General features: G+C 44.7%; 1 long non-coding RNA gene across 1 annotated transcript in view; it reads left to right on the forward strand.

Moving 5' to 3' along the window:
• The first annotated feature begins 2,082 nt into the window (after nucleotides 1-2,082).
• Nucleotides 2,083-25,709, forward strand: part of LOC134739818 (uncharacterized) — a 28,570-nt gene continuing 4,943 nt past the window's right edge. The window contains exons 1-2 of the long non-coding RNA XR_010126851.1: nucleotides 2,083-2,148; nucleotides 3,609-3,676. This is a non-coding gene — a long non-coding RNA (uncharacterized LOC134739818). The remainder of the gene's footprint in view (nucleotides 2,149-3,608; nucleotides 3,677-25,709) is intronic.

The following is a 25,709-nucleotide window of genomic DNA, read 5'->3' on the forward strand; positions in this document are numbered from 1 at the left end:
AGTGCTGAGACCTGTTTTGTGGCCCAGGCTGTAGCCTATATTGGTAAATGTTCCATGTACATTTGGGAAAGATGTTCTGCTATTGTTATATGGAATCCACTGTAAATGGCGCTGAACTGAAGCTGGTTGATAATTCTTTTGGTTCCTTTTAGCCACAAATACATAAATTATCTTTGGATCTGCTCAGTCACAAGGCTTACAAGAACAGTTTGTACTGCAGGCTGAGCATGTGACACATCCTTCTCATTTTGAGTCCTGTTCAAAGCTAACAGTCTTTTGGACAAGTGTGTAGAAAAATCAAAGAATCATATTCAAACACGACTTGTCTGGCCACTCCAAATCCAAAATGGCCTCCTAAGCAAGTGCCTCTTTTTGTGGTAGAGGATATAGGGCAGTGACTTGCATTTCTTCTTGGAGGTTGAGCTGTGTGTTGTTTTGCGGAAAGCAAAGATGATCAAGATCTCTGCAGACCATATTACAGCAGAGAGCTACAATACATCTGGGTAGCTGCAATTGGAGCACTACCTGATTAAGTTTATAACAATCAATAGTCATTCCATAAGCCTTCTGCACAGGTCTAACTGGTGAGTTAAATGGCAGTGTGATAGGTATCCCTGCCCTTGTTTCTTTGAAGTATTTTATAGTGACATTAATCTCTGCAGTATCTCCAGAGAGGTGAAATGGCTTCCGCTGGTATCATTTTCAATTTTTTGTCATAGACAAGATTGGAAATTTCATGTCTATGTATATAACCAAGAAAAATTAGTATTTCTTATAAAAGTTTTGTATGAAAATGGTTATAGATGCATTATTTGTAATAGCCCCAATCTGGAAACAGTCCAAATGTCTATCACTAGGAGAAGGAATACATAAATTGTGGTATACTTGTGGTAAACACTTTTTATCTATGTAACAACATGGATGACTCTTATAGTCTTCATGTAGCAAAAAGAAAATAACAGAAAAATGTTCAGATTGTGTGATTCTATTGATATGAAATTCACAAAAGACAAAACTAATTGATGATGATACATTTCACAATAACGCTTACCCTTAGAAAGGAAGGGATTGGTTATTGACTAGGAAGAGGTATGTGGAAATTTTTTAGGGTGCCATTCTAAATTTTCATCTTGTGGATATATACACAATCATATACATATGTAGAAATTTACTGAGTTGTACTAAAATTAGTTTGCTTTATGTACATTGTGCTAAATCTCCATTAAAAGTAAAATGAGGGAAAGAAGTAGAGAGGGAGAAAGTGAGAGGGAAGGGGAAGGAGGAAGGGAGGGAGAGAGAATAGGAAGAGAAAAATGAGAGTAAAAGAATAATGATTTTTTTCCTTTTCATCATTATGTATAAAGTTATATTTGTTCCATATTAAAAATAATACTAAATGAAAGAAACTAGACAAATTATCTCATTCCTGTAGCAAATGCCAGACAAAATGAGGACTTGATAAATTAGTGTATGGAAACACCGAGTAGGATAGAAATGTCCCTCTCTTTACACTGTGCTCCATAAAGTGTTTATTCTGCATTTTCACAGGGACCCAGGAAGTAATGATCTCAGAACTCTTGTTTTCCATTTCTCCATATATTGACATCCCTTCTGTTACGTGATGTAACCTATTCAGACCTGGAGCCAGCCTGGGCACGAAAAGGTGCACTTCCAGGTAGGCAATCCTGTGTCCTCATCAGTCCCCAGACACTGGCCCGAATGCTATGGGCTTGCCAGGGGTCTCACACAGATGAGCTGCTTGCTGCACAGTTAAGAAAGTGTCAGTCACAAGACAAATCATTTTACTACACAGGGAAAATAATTCAATAATGTTTTCAAGGTAAGTGTAATATTTCAGTTTTGCTTTCCCTCAGTCACTTTTTTTTCCATTACCATAGAAATCCTTATTATAACAATTCTTGAATTCAGCTCTAAAAAATGTAATATACAAGTTATATGAACAATTATAGCTAATTATATATACAGCAATTAAAAGTTTTTTAAAAGTTCATGTACATATTATGAATTTTAAATATGGAAATATGTTTTAATTCAATATTCTATTTTTGTAGAATTTTCGACAAAATGTCCTGCTAAGTTCAAGTGAGCCAAAACAAACTAAAAGGGGTACTTCTTATATTGAAGAAGGTATGTTTTAGTTTAAACATTTTTCTCTGATCTTTGTTCCCAGTGATTTTTTTTTTCTTGTATGCCTATTCTCAGATGCTAATATACTATGTAATTGTTAAACCACCATTTAGAACCTGAACTCTCCTCACCCCTGCACATCCAGGTCATTGTCAGTGTTTTTTTATTTTCTATTTATTTTTTTTTTATTATACTTTAAGTTTTAGGGTACATGTGCACAACGTGCAGGTTAGTTACGTATGTATACTTGTGCCATGTAGGTGCTATACCTAATGTTAAATGACGAGTTGATGGGTGCAGCACACCCTCAGTCACTTTTTATTTGGCTGAATGAAATGTGAAATATATGTCCCCTCACCAAAACAAAAAGAGCTCATTGAATATGATGAAAAGAGAGAGCAGTTCCATGGGAACAGAAGCCAAATAGGCTGAGTGAAAAGCAGGGAAATGGAAAAACTCAAAGGCACTGAGCAGCAGAGCTTGGAGGACTCCGAGAGCCCTTGCTGAAGCACATGGACAGGGCTGGGCGATGTGGCAGCAGCAGGCTGCTGGCCTGTGAGTGTGCTGTCTGTGTCACAGCCAGCTCCAGGTATGTGGCAGCCACCACTGGAATCTCATCCCGAGCCCTGCCAGATGACAAGCTGATGATCTTGCTGATTTACAACACTCGAAGCCAAAGACATCCAAATTTTTATGTCATGGCATAACATAAGCTCTAGATGGCTTTGTGTTTTTAATTCCCACCTACTGCCACTCAGCTTTCCAAAGCTGATGCTCGCCATGGGGACAAGCTCAGGCATGCATATTCTCTGGCATTACTCAATAGGCTTTGGCCCCAAATCCTTGTACAGTCATCTGGTTTTAATTCTGTGGACCACTGGAGCTGTAGGCACCCCCGAGGTCAGGCAACAGTGAAGTCTGCAGCCTCCATGGCTGAAACCAGCCCTTCTGAGCATCCACTCTGCCCCGTGCAACATTAGGACTCTAGATATTAACGCTATGACTTTGAGAAAAAGGCAAACTCAAGACAGCAAAGAGAAAAATCATGCCTCCCAAAAGTGTGGAAATAACTAGTCCTGCTCTTCATAGTCCAGTGCATCAAAGAAAGTATGCCATCTTCCTTAGCAAAGGATGTGTGTGCAGCTTCTAACAAACCAACCAAACGGTTGAGAAGAGAGAGGGGAATGATCCAAACAGATGAATTTTAAAAGATGTTCTGTGAATAGGGGGAGATTGTGATTGTGAGTATGCCATAGGAACTCAAAGCTTCAGTCCAATCTTGTTTGCATCAAGTCACCACTGCCTAGTAATTAACACTCTAGCCTTCCCTTTGACCTTGCCTCACCATCTGGAGAGAGTCTCCTCAGGTAGATAAGTAGCTAGCTAGCTACATAGTATTATTTGATAGGTCATTGTTATGGTTTAAATGTTTTTGTCCTCTCCAAAATTGTTGGAAGCAGTGACTGGATCTTCAGCAGATAAGAAACCCGCTGGCACCTTGATCTTGGACTCTCCAGCTTCTAGAACTGTGAGAAATAAATTTTTGTTCTTTATAAATTCCCCACTCTCAGGTATTCTGTTATAGCAGCACTAACTGACTAAAACAAAAGTTGGTACGAGGGAATTGGGGTGTTGCTACAACAAAAACTCAAAACTGTGGCTTTGGGATTGATGATGGCTTTGGGACTGGATGATGGCTGGCACTGGAACAGTTTTGAAGGGAATGCAGGAAAAAGCCCAGATTGCCAAGAGTGGTGCATTCACAGTTATTGTGGTGAAGGCTCGGAAGAAAAGGAGAGCTGTAGGAAAACCTCATTCTTCTTAGAGATTACTTAAGTGCTTGGCCAGAATGCTGATAGAAACATGGACATTGAAGACTATTCTGCTGAGGTCTCAGGTGAAAGTGAGAGACAGGTATGAGAAACTGGAGGAAAGGCCATTCTTGTTACAAAGAACTTGACTGATTTCTGTCCTTGTCCTGGGACTTTGTGGAATGCAGAACTTAAGAGTGATATACTAGGATATTTGGTGGAAGAAATTTCTTCCAGTAAAGTGTTCAGGATACTGTATGGCTTCTCTTAACTGCTTATAGTAAAACGAAAGAAGAGAGAAATGATTTAAAGATGGAATTTGTAATTAAAAGCAAAACAGAACCTAAAGATTTTGAAAATTCTAAGCTTGTCTATTTAAAGAATAAATACGTAGGCTTAGAAGAGAAAACCAAGGGTATGGCCAAATGAACATTTGATAAGGAAATTAACATGGATAGAAGGGACCAGGTGCTATTCATCAAGACAATGGACCATGACCCCAAAGTCATTTTGGATATATTTGGGGTTCCCATACTCATTGCAGGCCCAGAGTTCTAGGGCCTTGAGGGCAGAACAGTTTCTGGGGAGAAACCAGTATACCCACAGGACCTCAGGGTTTGTGGCCCAAGGCTGTCCCAAGTCTCTGTTCTCCACATTCTGGTGTAATGCTCCTTGGCTACGCCTGCTGTGGCTTAGAGGGGACCTACATGCAGCTGGGGCCACTGCTACAGAAGACACAGGGAGTGAGATTTAATGTTGTTTATGTGGTGCTAATTTTTCAGGCAAGCAGAATGCAAGAGCTGTGGAAGCATAGCTACCTCCACCTAGATTTTCAAGAATGCCTTGAGGCCAAGGCAGATCTGCCACAGCGGTGGGGCTGCTACAGAGAACCCACACTATGGGAATGCTTAGTGAAGTTGTGGGGACAGGACCACCCCCAGAGACCTCATGGCTATAGAAACACCAGTGTGCAGCGCCAGCCTGGGAGGGCTGTAGGCACCTGGACTCCCACCTGAGAGAACTGTGGTGTGAGCAAAAACAAAAATCTCTAGCAGAGCCGTGAGGGTGGGGGCCGCCAGGAATCTTGAGGGCAAATCTCTGCCCCAGTATGTCTGGAAGGTGATACATGGACTCAAAGAAAATTATTCTCTAGCCTTAAGATTTAATGTTTGCTCTGTTGTGTTTTGGACTTGTTATTTCTTTCTTCTTATTTCTCTCTTTTGGAATGAAAATGTTCTAATATAAGTATTTCTTGTAAAAGTTTTGTATGAAAATGTTTATAGATGCATTACTTATAATAGCCCCAATCTGGAAACAGCCCAAATGTCTATCACAAGGAGAATGAATAAGTAAATTGCGGGTATACTTGTGGTAAACACTTTTTATCTATGTAACAATATGGATGCCTGTCCCACTATTGTATTTTGGAAATACATATCTAATTTGATTTTACAGGTTCACAGCTGGGAGGAAATTAGCCTTAAGATGAATAGTTCCTTGAGTCTCACCCACATGATGTTTACATGACACTTTGGATTTAAAATTTAAAATTAATGCTGAGATAAATTAAGACTTGGGGGCTACTGGGGCTATTGAAATGGAGTGATTGCATTTTCTTTTTATGTGAGAAGGAAGTGAACTTTGGGGGCCAGGAGCAAAATGCTATTGTTTGAATGTTCATGTCCCTCCAAAATTTATGCTGAAACTTAATCCCCACTGCAACCATATTGGGAAATGAGGTCTTTGGGAGGTGACTGGGTCATGAAGGCTCTGTTCTCATGATAGGATTAGATGCTCTTATGAAAAAACTTGATGGAAGTCGTTCATCCCTTTTTGCCCTTCTGAGGTCTCTGCCATGTGAGGACACAGCGTCCCTCCACTCTGGAGGATGCAGCATTCAATGCGCCCTCTTGGAAGTAGAGACTCGACCCTTGCCAGAAGCCTGAATCTGCTGGCATGTTGATTTTGGATTTCCCTTTCTCTAGAACTGTGAGAAATACATTTCTGTTCTTTATAAATTACCCAGTTTCAGGTATTTTGTTACAGCAGCACAGGTAGACTAAGACAGTCACTATGACAAACTAAATGGCAGCACATAATGACGATGTTATGGACTAAATGTTCCCCCTCGAAATCATATGTTGAAGCTCTAACACCCAATGGGGTGAAATTAGGAAGTGGAGTCTTTGGGGGAGATTGAATTTAGATGAGGTGATGGGTGGGCCCATGATGGGATTAAGTGTCTTTATAAGAAGAGGCAAGAGAGACCAGAGTTCACTCACTTTTTGTCTTCATCTCTCTTTCTCTTTCTCTCCCTCTCCGCCTTCCCCCTGCCATGTGAGGACACAGAGAGAAGATGACCATTTGCAAGTCAGGAAGAAGACCTTCACCAGAACCCAACCATGCTGCAGACATTCTGATCAAGACTTTCAGCCTCCAGAACTGTGAGAAAATAAATGTCTGTTATTTTAGATGCTTAGTCTATGGTATTCTGTCATTGCAGCCCAAGTTGAACAAGGTAGATGATTGTAACAATAAAAATGAAAATAAAAACATCAGCAATGAGCGTTTATTGAGCACGTGGGTACCAGGCATTAGGAGGAACACTTAGTTGTGGGTTTATCTACATAAGCCACACCATACCAGCACACTACTCTCTCTATAGGGTGGAACAGTATCTCTATCCTACTGATAGTGAGCTGGTCTTAGACAGCTAAAATCACTTAAGCAACTAGGGAATTAGATGAAACTTCCTAGGAGGAGATTCTTGAAAGACAACATGGGTTGGTTCAATAGAAAGATAGAAAGTGGGTCAAGGTGGGGGCCAGTTAGGCAGAAGCATAGAATGTGAGAAGCCATGAGCAAAGTGAGTTTATGCTACACACTGGGAGGTGAGCACTGGGAAATGGTGAGGCATGAGGCTGCAGATGAATCAGGGAAAGATCTGAAGGGCCTGGCAGGCAGTTTGGACTTTAATCTGGGATCTTAAACTGCACTAAGCAGTGGGGCAGTGTAATCAGAAGAGCATTGCAGCTGTCATGTGGGGGATGAATTGAAGCCAAGAATATGACTAGAAAGGATGACTGTATCACAATCATCCGGTCATCAGAAGAGTAAATTGGGCTGGACCAAAGATGTTAAAGAAACATGATAAACAAAGGCGGAGATGCCCAGGGATTGATCTAGTGCTTTTTTGCCTGGTCAAGCAGCAGCATGGAAGTACTGAGGGCTGAGTGGATGATCAGTCTAAGGGGATAGAGATGATGCGTTTTGTTTTAGATATGTTGAATTTTCAATACCTGGGGGACTCTTAGTAAGGAGTTGGAAATGCTATTTGGGAGTTGGGGAATGAAGGCTGTACGGAAGACACAGGAGGTTGGTCATTAACACGTGGTGGTGGCTGACACTAGGGAGGTGACAAGGCAACTAAGGGAGCATGTGTAGCCTATGTAAAGGGAGACAGGAAGGCCACAGGGGAAGCCTAACATTTTACAGCAGAAGGAAAGTTGCTAGCTAAGGACACTAGAAGGAAGTGGTCACGGATTTGGGAGAAATCAGAAGGATGTGTGTGATCCTAGCCAACAGGGCTCTCAAGAACTGCAAAGAAATCCTTCTCTCCAGTGTATATAGAATTTCTTTCTTGACCCCCACTGGAGGTATTCCAAACACTTTACTTACTTCCCACACTCCCCATCTGCCCTAGTTGGCTCGGGCTGCCATAACAAAGTATCATAGGCTGGGTGGCTTAAGCAACAGAAATTTATCTTTTCACAGTTCTGGAGTTCAGATGACAAGATAAAGGTGCCATGGTTGGTTTCTGGTGAGGGCTCACTTCCTGGCTTGCAGACGGCTGCCTTCTTGCTGTGTCCTGACATGGCCTCTTCTCTGTGCATACAGGGGTGGTGGGGAGAGTACCCTAATCTTTTTCTCTCTTCCTATTCTTATAAGGCCACCAGTCCTAGCAGGTTAGGGACCCACTCTTAGGACCTCATTTAACCTTATTTACCTCCATAAAGACCCTATCTCCAAATATAGTCATATTAGGGGTTAGGGCTTCACCATAGGAATTTTAGGGGAACACAATTTAGTCCATTATACCACCCAGCTCACTCAATTTTTGTAGATGGTCTCACCAAGCGATTTGTCAAATAACTGTCCGAGGGATGTAGGAGGAAATAATATCAACTGCAGAGGTGAGTGGGACTAGCCTAGAACATGAGGATCCTGAACTCCCCAAGACAGGAGGGAAGAGAAGACATGAATGAGAGCAGGGACAAAGAATGAGAACAGTGAGAAGGGGATGCGAGGGGCTTTCACGTGGAGTGACACATTGTAAATGACTTCCTCTACTCCAGTGACTTTGAAAATTAATTGCCTAAAAATTATGCTTGTATTCCCTCCCCAGCTCTATTTTTAGCCATCCATTGCAGTAGATCATTTATGCTGGGAAGGTCTATTTTATGCCAAGTTCTGTGATTGAAGCTTGGGGAGGAACATGTGCCTCAGACATAGTTTCTTCCCGTTACAGTTTCACTGATTCTTTGAAAGGGGGCTTAGACATGCAAAACAAATTACAGTATGGTGTAACTGGCCCTGTAATACAGGTGTGTTTTAAGATCTATTATAAATAGTTGTTCAAAGTCTAACATGAGTGACATGTGGTCTAATAAACAAAGAAAGCTTTGCAGGCTGCCTCTCCCTCCTGTTTGTCTGTTTGTGCCTGGGTAGAAACTGAAGTGATGCAGCTTACAGAACTTCCAGGAAAGCTTTTGATTTTGAATTAGACTTATTTCAGGGGCTTCATTGAACTCTCATAGGCTTTTGGCTGTCATCTGCTAGTGAAATTACTGAAGATCGTGAAAGCTTATTTTAAGGTGCCCAGCACACCCAGTGATCACAGATTCCGGGCATGGGGGATTGAGTGCTTTGAACACAAGTTGGTAAGCATGGCAGACTGCCATGGAAGGGTACATTTCAACTGTGTCTTGAAGCATGAGTACCTTACTAAGACTGAGATTTGAAATCAAGTATTCTCTGGCACCTTGACCTTGGCAAAAATGGGACTACATTTCCTGAGGTCCATTCCTGTGATAAAATTCCTATGAGGCATATTGAAATATTAACAGGAATTCACCTATTCTGGAGTTTCTCTATGGTTGGTGTGCCCACGGACAGTGTAGATCAATAAGTATAAACAAACTGGGACCCGTTTTTTGAGTTTCTTCTTATTAACAATACCAGTTTTTTTTTAAAATCAGGACTTAAAAAGATTAACAAATGAAGAAACACAATAAACAGATGATTGATGATAATTGAATCGTGTCTATGGAATTAATTATATAAAGTTCTGTCTAAAGTGGTCTCCATCCTGGAGCTGAATTATGGAGTGGTGCTTACCTGTGATTCCTCACCCCTCTTGACTCTGAGCTCTTCAGGGGCAGGTACCATGTCTCACTTGTCTTTCCATCCCTGGAAACGACAACTATTTGTATAATAAATGAATGAATGAGTGGATAAATCGATGAATGAGTGAAAGCATTTTTTCTTTCTTTCCCATCTCTATGGTAATCAGAAACCGAGGTGTGGTGTTCTTGGTTCTCTATGATCAAAGATGCTCCTTCTTCGTGTCCTACCTCCAGTTCAATTTCCAAGACACCCCTGATCAAGGATGTTATTTAACCTTTGAGCCTCTTATTTCTCATCTCTAAAACAATAATATTAAACACCCTCTCTCAAAGCTGTTGTGAATATGAGAAGTAACACATGTAAAATCTCTAACCCAAGGCTTGACAGGTGGCAGGTGTTCAACCATGGAATAGTCATAAACCTCTCAGATATCAGGAAAAGTTCAACCTAGAACATGGGGGCATGCTTATTGTAGAAGGCTTATGACTGGAAAAATGAAAAATAAATTTGGTAGCGTCTGGGCATCTATAACAGCACATTTCCAAGTGTCCATACATCTCACTTGTTTGCAAGAGGGATGGCCAATTTAGATAGCAGTGGCTAAGTTGAGTTGTTCCCCAGTGAGTGTACAACATACAACCCTTTTTCTGAGATCTCATTCCTGTCCACCACCAGAGTTTTGCTTGAGGAGGTTTCCTTCAGTGCTAAGTTGAGGGGAACCTCCGGTGCCATTTTAAATAGCTTGTTTCTGGTTTTGTTGCTGTCCATGGCAGGGTTTTGGTTAGATCTAAATCTCTGCTTTCAGTTCAGTGCAAACCCTTCCTATTGCAAGGAGAATGCGAATTCCTACAGTTGACATTCAGTGGGCTCTTCTGTCAGGACCCCTGGACATCACTGACAGCATGGGGCCTGGGGTCTGGGAATCCTTGGGCCTGTGCCAACCCAGAACCGGTCTGAGGCCTTTGGAAGGCATGGCCACTGCCGTTGTGGCTGCTTAGCCCAGTGCCTGAAATCCTTCAGACACAATGGAGCATCTGCTTGCACCCATCCTTCCCAGGAAGCTTCCAGGCTTCCCTAGTGGTCAAAATGAAGATTACAGGAACATGCTGCGTCTGTTCATCCAACAGTTGAGACACTACCTGCCAACACAGCTCCCACTTTTCTACACACATGAGTAAAAAGAAACTACAAATTGAATGTTAGCTTTTGTGGACAGTAACGCTTATAGTAATGGGATATAGCCCCTCTGGTTTAGCCGGAACCTGCAAAGTCTTCTGGGCTGCTCAGTCACTCTGAATGTAACGTGCCTTGAGAGTCAATTTTGTGACTTTATAAAGTCCATGAGTTCACCTCTGGTCCGCACAGCACTTTACCACCCTAGCTATAATGTTTTAAATACATGGAAAGAAAAGTATCATTTTGATTTAAGAAATGCACGTGTGGGGAAGGATACTGATATATCCTGAGAGATACAGATATGTCCTGAGAAACCCTCATACACACCCTACATACTGTGCCAATGAGTTTTAGATTTCTTTCTTATTTTGTCCACCTTCATGGAAATGTAATTTTTTCCATGTGTCAGATGACGAAGGCCACGTCTTTCTGATTCAAAACCATGAGCTTTTTCTCACATCAGAGCCAGCCAATAGGATAATGGTGTCTAATTCTCTTTTTAAGCCACATTGAGACCAACAGATAGCATCAGTTAGGATTAGGTTTGGCTGCATATAAAAGAAACCTGAATGCAGTGGTCTAACCAAATGGAAAGTATTTTCACCCATAAGATAAAGTCCAACCCATAAACTGCTCCAAACCCACAGATAAGTTCCTTTTTGGCTTGAACCATGTTGTTCTGTGATTTACAATTTTTGAATGTATTACCACATTTTAACAAAAATCATATATCATATAGAAATACACATTGTTAGGCTCCTTCCCAAATAGCAGCTGTTGGCTGACGCTGCCTAAGCTGTGACTGCCCGTTCAGCCCCTGCATGGCCCTATAGTGACCGTCCGTCCCTCCTCTGTCACCCCAGTGCTGAGAATGAGGGTCTTGGCCAAGTACCTCTCAGCTGCTGCCCTCTGAGTCTGCAGCCTCTGGCTTGTGCTCCACCATCTGTATTCGTTTCCCAAGACTGCAGGAACAAAGTGCTGCCAAACCAATTGGTTTGGGGCAACAGAAATTTATTGTCTCACAGTTCTGGAGACTGAAGTCTGAGATGAAGTTCTCGACAGGGCCAAGTTCCCTTTGAAATCTGCAGGGGAAGGGTCCATCCTTGCTCTTCCAGCTTCTGGTAGCCCTGGGTGCTTCTTGGCTTGCAGAGAACCACCTTACCGCCATGCTTCACATTATCTTCCTCTGTGTGTGGCTCTGTGTGTAAATGTTCCCTTTTTATAAGGACACCAGGCCTATCCGGTTAGGGCCTCACCCTAATGACCTCACTTTAACTTGATCATCTGCAAAATCTCTATTTCCAAATAAGGCCCCATCCTGAGGTAATGGGGGGTTAGGACTTCAATATCTTTTGAGGAGACATGATTAAACCCATAACACCTTCTGAATCTCCTTTGGTCTTTCATTTTCTAACCATTTCCCCCTATTTTGGTATTTTTTGTGTTTTAACTCCTATCCTTTCTTATGGCTCCAGTTACTACCTTATCACACCCGTGTTTGTGGCCATTCACTTTTCCATTAAGAAAACTTCCATTCCAGTTAAAATAGCTTCTATCTCTTCATCTTGGTAACTCAAAAACAAGTTTAGCTCCATTAGGATAGACTTTGTTTAATGTATTTTTTTCAACAGAACCATTTGGGTGAGGATGGGAGCCTGACATGGGGGTGACACATTTGTCTAATCTCATGGGAGTTATTGCCTGGATCCCTGTGCAGAGAAGGACTTAAGTCCCAAACAGACTCAGTGGTTGGGAGTTCTGTGAGGGATGGATGGTGTCTCTTTAGGTGCCAAGGAGCAGGGCAGGGAAGGGTGTGGTGGGGTGCATGCTAGGTAGTGCCCATCTGGCTTGTTTAAAGTTGAGCACTTTTTGACCACTAGGAACTCAGTGATGAATTATAGAGTGGTGCTTACCTTTATAAGTGAGGAAAAGACTCTTGATAACAAGTGATTGCAATACAGAGTAATAAGTGCTCTTGTAACATGGAACAGACCCAGAAAGATGGAATCTGGCTCAAGTAGCATTCTCTAAAGTACAATTCTAAGAAAAAAAAACTGTCTTTATTTATAATGAGATGTATTGGGAAGTCTTAATTCAAACTACACCGAAGGCAAGAATGTGGTCACAGGTCCCAGGATCAAGCCATCACTGAGGACCTGAAAACGGCCTGTGACCACTGGGCTGGAGAGAGCAGTATCGCAGACCAGAGGCTTCTTTTCCACATGTATCTGCTGTATCTTAGGTTCTTTGGTACTAGAATGTCCATTTCCTGCTTTAAGGCCATTATAATTAAGTCCTGGTGTTTTCTTACCCACTCAAAGCACAGCTTTAGAGTTATAATTGAAAAACTGACTGTGTATCAGAAATGTTGCATCTGTCCTATTTTCTCTGCAAATTTTAGGTTGTCTGCCTTACCTGTTAACCTGGGAAAGGCTGTGGAGTGCTGGTACTCTCTGCCTGTCACATGGCTTCTGTGCATTCTTCGTTGACAGGTGGCATGCAGGGCGTGGTCTGGAGTGGGGAGTGGGGCTGAGACATCCAACACAGTGTCAGACCCCAGCATACGAGCTCCTCCTCCCAGAGTTTAAACCCAGGAGAAGTGCTGGGGGGAAGCAAGGTGAGCAGCAGCAGTCAATATCTGTGATCACAAGTCATCCTGCTTCTTTTCCTTCTGATCTATCCTCAGGATCCCTACTACTTATCTTCTATGTACCCTTCCCTCCCCTCTATGCTTGCCTGGGGCAGCCTCACACGATCCAGGCACAGGGCTTGGTGTCCGGTCCTCTAGCGATATGCCTTAGAGGTTCCTGTAACTGGCCTAGGCTCTTTGATAAGCACGGCCTTCCCCACTGGGGCCCTTTCCTAGGTCCCATTATGAAGAGCCTGGACCTAGGGTTAGGGAGACTGGAGCCTACTCACCTGTCCTGGGTGGGTCAAACCAGGAGTTTCTTCACACTGCTGGAAGCAGCCTCATTACGGCTACTATTGGGACAGCATTGTGTACCAGGTCTGGGGTCTGAGGGGTCAGATATTGTAGTAAATAGAAAATAAATGAAGAGATCAAGATTGGAGATCCAGGACTGGTCAGCAAGGGGTAGGTAAGAGGACCACCAGCAGGAGATCCTTCTAACGACCTCTATCCTGACAGCCATCAGAAGGAAGTGCCTCTGTGCTCTTCCTCCCAAGGTACAGTGAGGCAGGATGGGAGACTCTCCATGGGAGAGAGTGGGCCTGGATCTGTGGACCCTGGGCTCCCGTCTTCAGCCTCTCTCAGGAGCCCACTGGGAGCCATTACAGATATCTGCATGTTTGCAACTACTTTAAGGCTCTCAGCTGGACATGGAAACATGGCCCTTCCCTTCATTTCCCACAGAACAGCTCAGGAATAATCACACAACACTTGCAGAAGGCCCAGCAATGCCCCAGCAGGTGACCAGAGGCTCAGCCAGCTTCTCAGACTTGCAGCCCTGCCCCACCTTCACCAGGCAGAGGGACATGGTGGCAAAGGGGACTGCCTGCATTTCAGTTCCTCTGTTCTCCCACCACCCGTCTGGGGAGGAAGCATGCCTGGTTTGGCCACCATGTGGAAGGAGCCTCGTGGCTAATGGGCCACTCCGAGCTGTCAGAGGATCTACTGGCTGAGGACATCTCCGGAATGGCCATTGGAGGTGCCGGCCATGGGACACCATCATGGTGACTTCTTCCTGGTTGCCTGGCATGCTGCCTCACCTGGTAGTTGTAAAGTCCTGATATTGATGACTGTGGGGGTGAGGCACACAGCAGGTGCTTAGAGTTCAGTCCAACCTAAGTGCTGTACATCAGTGGGTTTATGTGAGGCTGGCTGGAGGCTCCTGGAGGTGGGGTTGACCTCTGGCCTGTTTGTTCTCCTAGACCCTGTACTCTCTCTCCTTTGATATCTCTTCCTCCCCACCGGCCCTGCTGGCTAACATTCCCTGTGCACCCAGTGCTCCATGTGTGGAAGAAGAAAAAATAACAGCATTGTCTAGATTTGGGGCTCTTTTATATTTAAAAAATATATGGAGTTGAAATCACATTACAAACAGTCGGATATTTTAACAAAAACAAATTCAGCGGCATTGCATGCACTCACGGTGTGAGCTTTTAATCATATCAGTAACTTAAAATAGTTGATTCAGGTCCCTGGCCACTTGTTATGGATTTGACATATGTTGTGTCATTTAGTCCTGTCACCAACTCTAAAACAGGAGTCACCATCACGTCACCCCTCTTTCACTGATGCGGAAATTAGGTCATAGCCTTTTCCAAAAATACATGGCTGCAAAGTCTTAGAGTATAAACTTAAACCCAATCCACCGACCCTGAAGGTTTGGTTAAATAATTTTTTTTCTACTCTACTATGTTGCTTTTTGGAGTAAGAAATCAAATTCTCTGCAGTTTTCCCACGTGAGAGAGGGCAGCATGCTGGTTGAGGAGAAAAGGACCAAGTAACTTCTTGTCTCTGACCTTCTGCTGCACCAACCTCCCTGGCTTGAGGACGGAGTCCAGGCAGTGCCTCCGAGGGCTGAGCACCTGTGGGATTCAATGCACTCACCTGGCCTCAGAATTCTTAGCAGTAGAGCACTCAAGGGAGCAAACATCCAACTATCTGAGTCAGCCCAAGATAGAGAACTGATCTCCACACTGACCTTCTAGGCCAGCCTCTCTTTATGCGGAAAAGGACAAGGGCAAGGGCTTTGCTCAGTGCCATGGTGCCTGTTACAGACCTTGGGGCACTGGGCTCTCTGTCCACCCCTCTGTTGGCTATGATAAGCTGCAGAATAGAGGCCACTGGGTCATAGCTGGCCACTGCTTTGGGGCAGAGACACTATCTCCATCCAATCCCCAGGAGGCTTTTAATGGGTTGCTTCCCCCTGTGAAATGTCCCCTCGACCAGCATGCAGCTCACATTTGCTGTGCCACCTAACAGTGACAGCTCACACAGCCAGGTCTCCACTCTGGCAACAGACAAAGCTGCTGATGCGGATGGCAGATGGCTTCGGGAGTGGTAGGGGAGTTGGCTGCATAGAGGAACAGTGTGATCAGGGTCACATGAGATAAGTAGAGGAGGCAGGGAGGAAAAGAGAGGGTCTTAAGTGTCTGACAATAGAAAGCCAACCCCACCTGGAACCTGGCAGCCCTGAGAGCAGCATGGGGGTGGGGAAAGGGGGGCTCCATAATGGGATTAGTGGGACCCAGTGTATGATAAAGGAACATTTGAGCACACCTGCCCAGCAGAGCTGAGAGAGCACTTGGAGTGTCATGCTAGGGGGTGGGCCAGTTGTCTCTGTCCACAAAAACCCTGGGTGTTTTCTTTTTCTTTCCACTCCCCCCGCCCCACTTGTAGGTGGGAAGACATTTGGGGAGGCTCTGCTGTACTGGGGCTGGTGGCTTGCACCTGTTAGGGTAATAACTAATCTCTTCAGCCCATGGCTTTTGTGGCTAATGTAATGCTACATTTCCAGTTATTCTGGGGAAAGTGTGAGTGACCCAGGGCCCAGTCACATATGTGGTCCCCTGGGTTGAGGTTGTGCTCCAAGCCAAAACCCCCTGAGGCAGCTGCCAGTGCCTACCACACTGAGAAGCCAAGCCCAGAGGCTGGAGGGGGGTTGGGGGTAATGGGTGAGTGTCTGTTTCAAACTTGGTTAGTCACTAAATTTGCTTCAAGGACCCCTGCAAAAATTGAGGAAACACAAATCTATAAGTAGGAGAATCTTCTGGAAGCCTGCTGATGAATTCTATGCAAAGATGTCACAGTCTAGTTTAACTTTGTAAAATAATGGTAAGATGATAGTCATATGATAACATAAACACCATTAACAACCCTAGTGAGGTTTTTTTTGGTCAAGGTTTCACAGCACATGAGGCTAGGATTTATCTGTTGGCTGTCGAGCCCAGACTCGAGCAGTACACAATGCACCAAATTCCAGAAAAGATTTTGTGTGAGGTTGATATGAAACCTGTTTGCCAAATCTAATAGCAGTAGTATTAAAGTAATGATTATTTAAAGACCAAGTTTAATTTAGTAGTACTATATTTCTGCTTCCTAGGCTGGGTGCGATGGGTCACACCTGTAATCCCAGCACTTGGGGGGACCAAGGAGGGTGGATCGCCTGAGGTCAGGAGTTCAAGACCAGCCTGGCCAACATGGTGAAACCCTGTCTGTACTAAAAAATACAGAAAATTAGCCGGGCGTGGTGGCAGGTACCTATAATCTCAGTTACTTGGGAGACTGAGGCAGGAGAATTGCTTGAGGCCAGGAGGAAGAGGTAGCAATGAGCTGAGAACATACTGCACTCTAGCCTGGGCAATAAGAGTGAAACTCTGTCTGAAAAATAATAAATAAATTAATTAATTAATTAAATAAATAAATAAATAAATTTCTGCTTCCTCACGTCTATGGTGCATATGATACTCTCTGAACTGAAGATTAAGATACATGTTGTGAAAGACCCTTATGCTGCTTCTGGGTGCAGGATGTAACACAGAAGATATAATTTAGACCCACAATGTTAAAATTTAGGAAACAACCCTACTGCTGAGAGCAAAACTTGGAACAGTGCCCAATAGAAAGTGGTGAGTCCTCCCTGTGAGTGATGGCTGCACAATTCTGCCAGCCAGCAGCCCAGGGGCCAGTGGCCCAGATCATGGGGTGTGCACATCTCAAGGCAAGTCCCCCTAAGGGATTCAGAGATGGGGCGGAGGCACTGGAATACACACAGGGAGGGAGGGGAGAACAGAAGTCCTGGGGTTTAAAAATGAGCTTAGATCCTAGTCAACCATTCAAACCCAATCACTGGGCTAGGGTGGAATTCATGATGTTGAGTGCACCGGCACAAAACCACATCTGGTGGGACCATCTGGTCTCTTCTGGCCAGTTCCTGGGAGGAGGGGGAGGGAGAGTGGAGAGCTGTACAGTTCCCCCGAGTGGCAACCTCTGTCTCTGTGGAGGATCTCACCTTTTTGATGTGCATTTCTGCTTCAAATAAGGAGTGAAATTTGATTGAGTGAACAGAAGAATTTGTTCAGATTTTCATTTTATAACATGATCCCTTTGCCTTGCCGACCTCCTGTGCTTCTTGCCCAACTCTTATCTGTCTTTCTCTCTCCTTCTGCTTCTATTATCTGTATCTCTGTTGCTGCCTTTTCTTCTAGCTCCATCCCTATCTCTAACTCTAAGCTATAGAGATTTTTATTGGACCATGTGGCTCTTATAGATTATACCCCAGTCTTAGACTAGGCAACTCTTCTTGCTTCTGGAAAAGAAGCGTTTAGGGATTTTAAAGTATTGGACTTTACAATACACTCACAGATGTTTTGGCTTAAATTTTCTGCTAGTTCTGCCAATTCCTGTATGAGCTTTTTATTATTTCTTTTCTGGAGTCAGTAGAGAAGCAAATAATAAACAAGTGGCAGATGCTTTCCCAAGAGCTAAACCCACCCACCTGGAATGCTGTACCTGCTGACACGCTGCCTGCTGGGGCACGGATGTGGGATGCACATTGAAAAAGAAAGCAAACGCAACCGAAATGGCAGAAAGACTTTGCAGAGTCACAGGGGACATTGCAGGAAGGGCCCTTGGCATGTGGTAGACACATAATTTGATAAGAAAACGGGGGCGCTAAGGCCAGAGAGGGAAACTCGTTCACTCAAAGTCAAACACTTTGTATAGGTGGTTGAACCATAAATTGTGTCTTCTGATTTCTCATCTAGGAGTTCTTCTCCCACATTATCTGGTTTGTTTTTCAAACCCAGGGTGGACATAGTATGTGGGAAGAGTAGCTAATGGTTTTTATAGCTTAAGGGATGTTGGGAGAGTTACCATGCTGAATCACTTTTTGTTTTTTGAGACGGAGTCTCGCTCTGTCGCCCAGGCTGGAGTGCAGTGGCACTATCTCGGCTCGCTGCAAGCTCCACCTCCCGGGTTCACGCCATTCTCCTGCCTCAGCCTTCTGAGTAGCTGGGACTACAGGTGCCCACCACTACGCCTGGCTAATTTTTTCTATTTTTTAATAGAGACAGGGTTTCACCATGTTAGCCAGGATGGTCTCGATCTCCTGACCTCGTGATCTGCCTGCCTTGGCCTCCCAAAGTGCTGGGATTACAGGCGAGATCCACTGCGCCCAGCCTTTTTGTTTTGTTTTGTTTTGTTTTTGAGACAGAGTTTTGCTCTTGTTGCCTGGGCTGGAGTGCAATGGTGTGAACTCAGCTCACCACAATCTCTGCCTCCTCCCAGGTTCAAGTGATTCTCCTGCCTCAGCCTCCCACATAGCTGGGATTACAGGCATGCGCCACAACGCCTGGCTAATTTTGTATTTTTAGTAGAGGTGGGGTTTCTCCATGTTGGTCAGGCTGGACTCGAACCTCCGACCTCAGATGGTCCACCAGCCTCAGCCTCCCAAAGTGCTGGGATTACAGGTGTAAGCCACTGTGCCCGGCTGTATCATTTGTTTATTCACTTGTTCATTTATTCATTCATTCACTCAACAAAACCTCACTGTTAGCACCCTCTATGTGCTAGATACTGGGGATGCAAAGGTGAATGGGGTATAATGTCAGTCCTTAAGATGGGCTCTGGCTCTAATGGAACAAGTAGAGATGTAATTGGCCAAGAAGAACAGAGAAAGAGAGAGACAGCCTATGGTAGATGTGGAAGAAATCCTAAGGTTTATAGAGAAGAGGCAACTCACACTTTCGGTGATTTGGAGGTGATTTTTACAAGAGGTCGTGAGGTTTGCTGGATAGGAAAGCTGTGGAAGAGAAGAGAGAGCCTGGCTAAAAGTTCAGACATTTCTCGAGATGGTTTTTGGAGACAGGAAGAGATTCCCTGGGGCTGGAGCAATGGAAGGTCAGGGGCTTGACAGCAATAAGGCAGGAAATGCACATAGATATTGTGATGCTTGAAGGTTCACAGTTGGATTTTTATTCTTTTGGCTTGAAGCTGTTTCGTGTGTTAAAATACATCAAGAATGTGGTATGCACACATTTACATCTCTGGAATAATGAATCAATGGGATCCTATTTTGAAGCAATATTTGACGGGTTTAGGGGTTAAGTGGAGATGAAGTATCGTGAGTGGTGTCCTCCTGAAAGTAGACACGGACACAAAGCTAGGTGTACAGAAGGCATACTGGGGTGGAACCTCAGTGCCCGGAGGAGAGGAGGAAGTGAAACTGGGCAAAAAGAGCCGCCAGGCAGCTCTTCGGACCTCACTGCCAGCCCGTCTGCTAGCCCATCTCAGCTGCCTCTGAGGGTGGGGAGGGTCAGGCCATGGGCCCCTGACTATCTCAGTCCTGGGCCAGTGGCTGCTCAGGAAGAGTGTGCTTGAATACAGAGGGGAAGTTGAGAAGATCAGCAGAGGAGGCTGTCAGGCGGCCACGGTCCTGCGGCTAGCTGGGCCACACGTCCTTCTCTTCATGGATCTGAGTAGCACATCTCTGTGGATGACTCCTGTGGGATGCAGCAGGCTGAGGACATTGCAGAAAAGGAGGAAGGTAAATGGGATTCTGCACATTGTCACCTCCATGTCCAGACATTGCCTCTGACGAAATACCTTACTCATCTCCCCCTCAGAATTCTTTGAGAGTTCTGTGTCCATGACAAGCTCTCAGAGAGCTTAGTCGTTCTACAAGTGATGTCTGTGCTTCAGGGGCACCTTCCAGAAATGAACCATACAGTAGATGCCCAGTGCACACAGGCTGACAAGGCAGCTGTCAGGCAAGGCCCTGAGAAGGGAAGGGGCTGATGGCAGAAGTCGATCCGTGGCCTCCTGAAACCCAGAGTCAAGAGGAGAATCAGACTCGGAGTGAGGAGCTGATGGTGACAGAGAGCAAGGAACAGTGGGTTCCAGCAGAGCACTGGCTTCTGAATGTCATCCTGCAGGCCCTGAGATGGGCAGTTCTGTCCATAAAATAGAGGAATTTTATGTGTGCCTTATAATGCAACAGAAGAGGAATAAAATGTGCATTGTTTAAAAGTTGAGATAAGTGTGTCTTGATGGGATTCTCTTAGACTGGAATGTCCTTCCACCAGTAAGAGCCCAGGACCTTCCAAAGCCCACTTTCAGTGAAGTCCACTCCGGGAGCCGTTCCCCTCCCCCAGGAGCCTGTGGCCTTGCCTCTTGGATCCCCCAGACCCCAGAGCTCCTCTTAGCCAGGCCCAGGCCACTGGCTTTTAATCTGTAGGCTTTGTGTCTTGGGCTTCCTTCCTTTCCTGAAACAAGTGTCCTCCCAGAGCCTGGCCCAGAGGAGCAAATCATTGTCAACAAAATGCTCAGTGGCAGACCATAGGAGCTGACTTCCACGAATCACAGCAGATAATTTTAAAATATCCTGGCAGTTAAGTTTGATATGTCGAGCTCAGGAGACTCTCTGAAAGGTTACCCAAGTTTCTCCAACTTTCATGCCAGAAAACATTCTGAGTGCCAAGAATATGAATTTGAATAGAGCAACACAAGTATTAAGTAAAAATGGCAAATGGGGCTAAAAGGTAAAAGAATCTCTGTGTAACAGAGCAAGATTGGGATTAGAGATCTGTATGCAGGTATAATTCCATCCCTGTCCTTTAGTCTTTATTCTTAATTTCCTTCTTTTAGAAGGGGAAAATTACTCATTGAGTCTTACAGATCTATTTATAGTGTGCTATGCTTATGTCAGGAATGTCATAACATGAAGGACTCATTACTTTTGTATTTTTAATTCCCTAAATTGTGAAATGTCTTCTAAACAGTAAAGACTATATAAATATATTGTAAATTTTAAAGAATATTAATAATAATAATTAACACAAATAATTCCTATAGAATTCCCCACACAATACCCTTAAATATCTCTGCACACCTTTTCCCAGCTATTCTAGATGCCTCCTCCTTTCCCACCCCAGAGGACCCCTGCTTGGGATTTCATGTTAATCACATTCCTTTGCTTTATAGCCTAATCTCAGATATCCAATCTTCAAAACAATGCATTGCTTAGTTCCTTAGTGTAGCCTACTGTGAAATTTATGTACATGGAATTACAATGTGTCCACCGTTCTGAAACTGACTTTTTATTCAGGCAATAGTATGTGTTTGAAACATTGTAACTTGTTGATGTAACTGTAGTTTATTAATTTTTCTGGTTTGGTCTTATGATTTTCTTAAGCCTGCAGATGTGGTGAGTTCATTTACTGGTATTGCTCTATGATATTTCATGTGCGAAGAACATACCACAACCTGTTTATTAATTGTACTCCCGAGGGAGTGCTGGCTGTTGCCTTCTCTCCTTGGTTTCCAGTGGGCAGAGAGCCGTTCTGCACAGTTGGCTGTCTCCCAAGCACATGGGCACTTGTCTCTTTTGGGTGGAATGACTGTGTTGTAGAGTCTGTATATGCTCTGTTCTGTTAAATTTTGTCAAATTGATTTTCCAGGTGGTTGGGCCATGTTACCTTCCAGTTGGAAGTGCAGGGGGGTTTCCACTGCTCCACATCCTCACCAACGCTTGGTTTCTTCAGATTTTTTATATTTTGCCAGTTTGATGGTTCAAAGGGGCACTGGATTGTGGTTCTAGTTTACATTTCTCTGGTACTGACAAGCCCCTTGGGGATAACTGGAGAGACGCTGAGTGACAGCGGTGGTCAGAACTGAATGCTGTAGGATGGGGTGGGGAGGAGTAGAAGGCTGCAGTGGCCGGGGGTGGGGCAGACGTGGGTCTGGTGCACACTCTTTCTGCTTTTTTCTCATTTGTATTGTTTCCAAGTTCAGTCTCGGAAGAATCACATCAATTCTGACTTGTAATTCTAGCGATCTCTATTTTCCAGAAATTTTCTATGAGAATCTTTGAAGCTTGAGGGCTGTGATTTTTCTCCAGGATGAAGGTTAAACCCTGTAAATGTGCAAAACGTTCTCCTAACAACCCAGTCCAGTAAATGATGCATGACAGGTATGTAGGTCACTGTGGGTGAGGCTGAGGCATCACCCCAGATTCAGGGGTACATTGCTAGGAGCACAGACATGTGAACCTGCTTCACCCTCCACATCTGACCCTGGGACTCACCCATTTCTGTCTACTCCCACTGCTCCCCTTGTCTGTCAGATGGCCCATTAGAAGGCCCAGGGAATGGTACCTTACTTTCGTATAAAGCTACCTTTACTGAATTTGCATATATTAATGATAGTATTCCAGCTTGACTGAAGCTGGGTGTGAGGTTCGTGTCTCATGGAATTGTTCTGGGAACTTCCCAGAAGGCATGTGAGCTGACAACATTATAGGTACTCAATAAAGAGTAGCTAGTATCCATTAGCCATGTCTAACTGAACAAATACTATGACTAATTAACATGCTAAATGCAGGAGGTATGGTGATAAATAAAAGAGTGCCTTGTCCCCTGAAGCTTACATTCTACCAGGGGAGACAGCTGCACACACGAAACATATGAAGACATAAGGCAATTTCAGATAGTGGTCCTTCCAACAGGGAGAGCCAGGTGGCAGAGTGAAAAGGAGAGGAGACAGAGCATTCCAGACAGAGGCAGAAATACCTGCAAATGCTCCCTGGGTATAAGCTGTGTGTGTTCTGGCAACAAGAGAAGTCAAGCAGCTGCAGTGACGGTGAAGGTTAAAGGTCATAGAGATGTGAGGCTCCACCAATCCCAGGTGTGGGCCAAGGCAAAGAGAGGGGAATGCTCTCTGTTTGTGTCTTATATCAGCGTTCTGTGATAGGGTTCAAAGTTATACTCTCTGAGGGCTCCCACTCCCAGATCTAACAATACGGTAGATGCTGGGGAGGCTTAGGGGCTTCCTTGCTCCAACCCAGCCTGGGCAGGAAGAAACTTTTGATGCCTGCCATGGGGCAACGTTAGCAGCCTCAGCTCACTCCAGCTCTTGTCCAGTGTCTCTACTTGCATCCCATCAGTGGGACCCCAAAGAGCTCTGGGGACCCCAGGGTGCAGGCACGGTGCCCATCATCATGCTGGGCACCATGCTGTGCTATGGAGACCCTGTTGTCACAGAAATAAACCATTGCCCAGAGGAGGAGGCCTACCCCTTGCCTCTTCCTGTACCAGCACTTAGCGTCTGTGGTCCCCACCCTTGGGCCGGGGTTCCAGTGAGTCGTGGGTAACACTGGACACACATTTCCGAGTGTTTCTTACACGTGAATGCCATATGTGCCCCAGTGGAAAAAAAATAAGGACTCATTTAAGTTTTTTATTATTTGGATCATTTCCTGACACCTGAATAATGAGCATTGGAATGTTCTCACCAAATTTGTGTTATATAAGGACTACTTGTTGAATGTAAGATTTCAAAGGATGCTGAATTAGAACTTTGGCAATAGCAAAATACTTTTTTCCAAACCATCCCAAACTCTCCATGGATGGTGGCTTGCTTCCAATTTGGAATGGCTTCAGTTGAAGATTTTTTTTGCATTGGTCTTTGTGTTCACAGTCCCTGGTGAAGGAGCTGATAGGCTTAAAAGCAGCATTTGGGGAGAGAGAGACACACACACAGAAGGAGAGAGGTAGGAGGGAGAGAGGCAGAGCGAGCAAGAGAGAGCTGTACTGTGTTCTTTCTCAGAAAGTACCTGGCAGGCTGGAAGCAGCTCATGTGCCAATATTTGAAAACTATAAATAGAGTCCTTTGGGATTGGCTTACATGAATTGGTAGGAATGCCAAGCTTGGGAAGCTGCTGGGGCATGGTGGGGGGAGAGCAGGGAACAGTGTGCTATTCCTAGGACAGGTAATGCCTCTCTTTAGTGTAGCGGGGAGGGCCCTAGGCGGACTGCAGACAGGAGGAGCTGAGGCACAGGTGCACTGTCAGGTTGGACATGTGAGCAAGTTGGTGAGAAAATTCATATGTTCAGCTGCATACCACACTTGGGAAGCAGCTGTAGCATTCAGGATGGGAATTCTCGGTCCCGCTGCAGCTGCAGCACTCAGGGAAGGGCTCTGGGGCCGGGCTGGGACAGGGCTGAGCAGGGAGCTGGATTGAGGGAAGTTTGAAATCATGAATCTAGGTAACCCTTCTAATTTTATGATGGGGAGACTGAGGCTTGGCCCTTGTTCTTTTTCCTGCACCACTGCCAATCTTTCATGGGGTAAAGGCCAATTTTAATGCAGTTCACTGAGATTCTTCTGCCCATCCGTAGAGGAGGTTGGTTGGGGGGCCTGGACACAGGAAGAGTGCCATCCTCAGCTCCCCTAAAAGCCACTGCAGAACGGGATGCCTGGACTGGCTCCTCTCCAGCTTCTTCTCAGAAGATAAAATGTCAAACTCAGAGCTGTCCCATGCTTGTCAAAATGCATCACAAAGAAAACTCACGGAGACAAGCACCTAGGCATTTGCTAGTGTTCAATACTGTTCATTTGGTCCCAGCCTTAAGCCACATCATCAGAGTGCTCTGGGGACCACATGGCTTTCTTTTCTTGCAGTACTTTTCCTGAATGCTCCTAAAATGTAATGTACATTACAGGGGCATTCTAAGACAGAGCCCTGTAAAATGCATGACTTTACTCGCCATGAGGACATCGGTGAGGCTGTCCTTGACTACGTTACATCATGATCTCTGTATAAAGACCTCAGGGAGATACCTCTGACCTCTCTTTGACTTGCTGTGTTTCTCCCTGGGCAGCCAGCTAACCTTTATATTGCAGACTCAGGAAATAGTGCCACTGATCCCGTGTCCCTTGATGCACTGGTTATACAATCTCACAGCCCAGTATGCCCCCTCTTCTCTGCAAGTGCATGGTTATACCTACTTGTGGTCTTCATCCTTTTTTTCCTTCCTGGCCATTGTGAGTCTGTCCATCTATGTGAGAGCTCTGGGTTAATCCTGAGCCATCCTGGTGAGGACAGAGAGTGTTCGGAGCTTAGGTCCCACCACCAACCTCCCTCCCTTTCCTTCTCTCTTTTTCTTCCCCGCAACCCTTCTAGCATCTCATTTCCTTCCTTGCCTAAGAATCTCATCCGCTAACTGCCTCTGACTCATTCTGGGATGATCAAGCGTCTTTGGGATCTAATAGATCAAGCATCTTTGGGATCCAAGGTCCCAGTCCCAGTTCTACTGCTTATTACCTGGGCAACTCTGTATTTGTTGTTTAGCCTCGCTGAGCCTTAACTTTCTGCCAAATCAGGTAGACATAACCCTACTGAGGGCTAACACAGGGGAAAGCCG

This window comes from Pongo pygmaeus, chromosome 6 (assembly GCF_028885625.2).
Source record: "Pongo pygmaeus isolate AG05252 chromosome 6, NHGRI_mPonPyg2-v2.0_pri, whole genome shotgun sequence".
NCBI classification, from domain to species: Eukaryota; Metazoa; Chordata; class Mammalia; order Primates; family Hominidae; genus Pongo; species Pongo pygmaeus.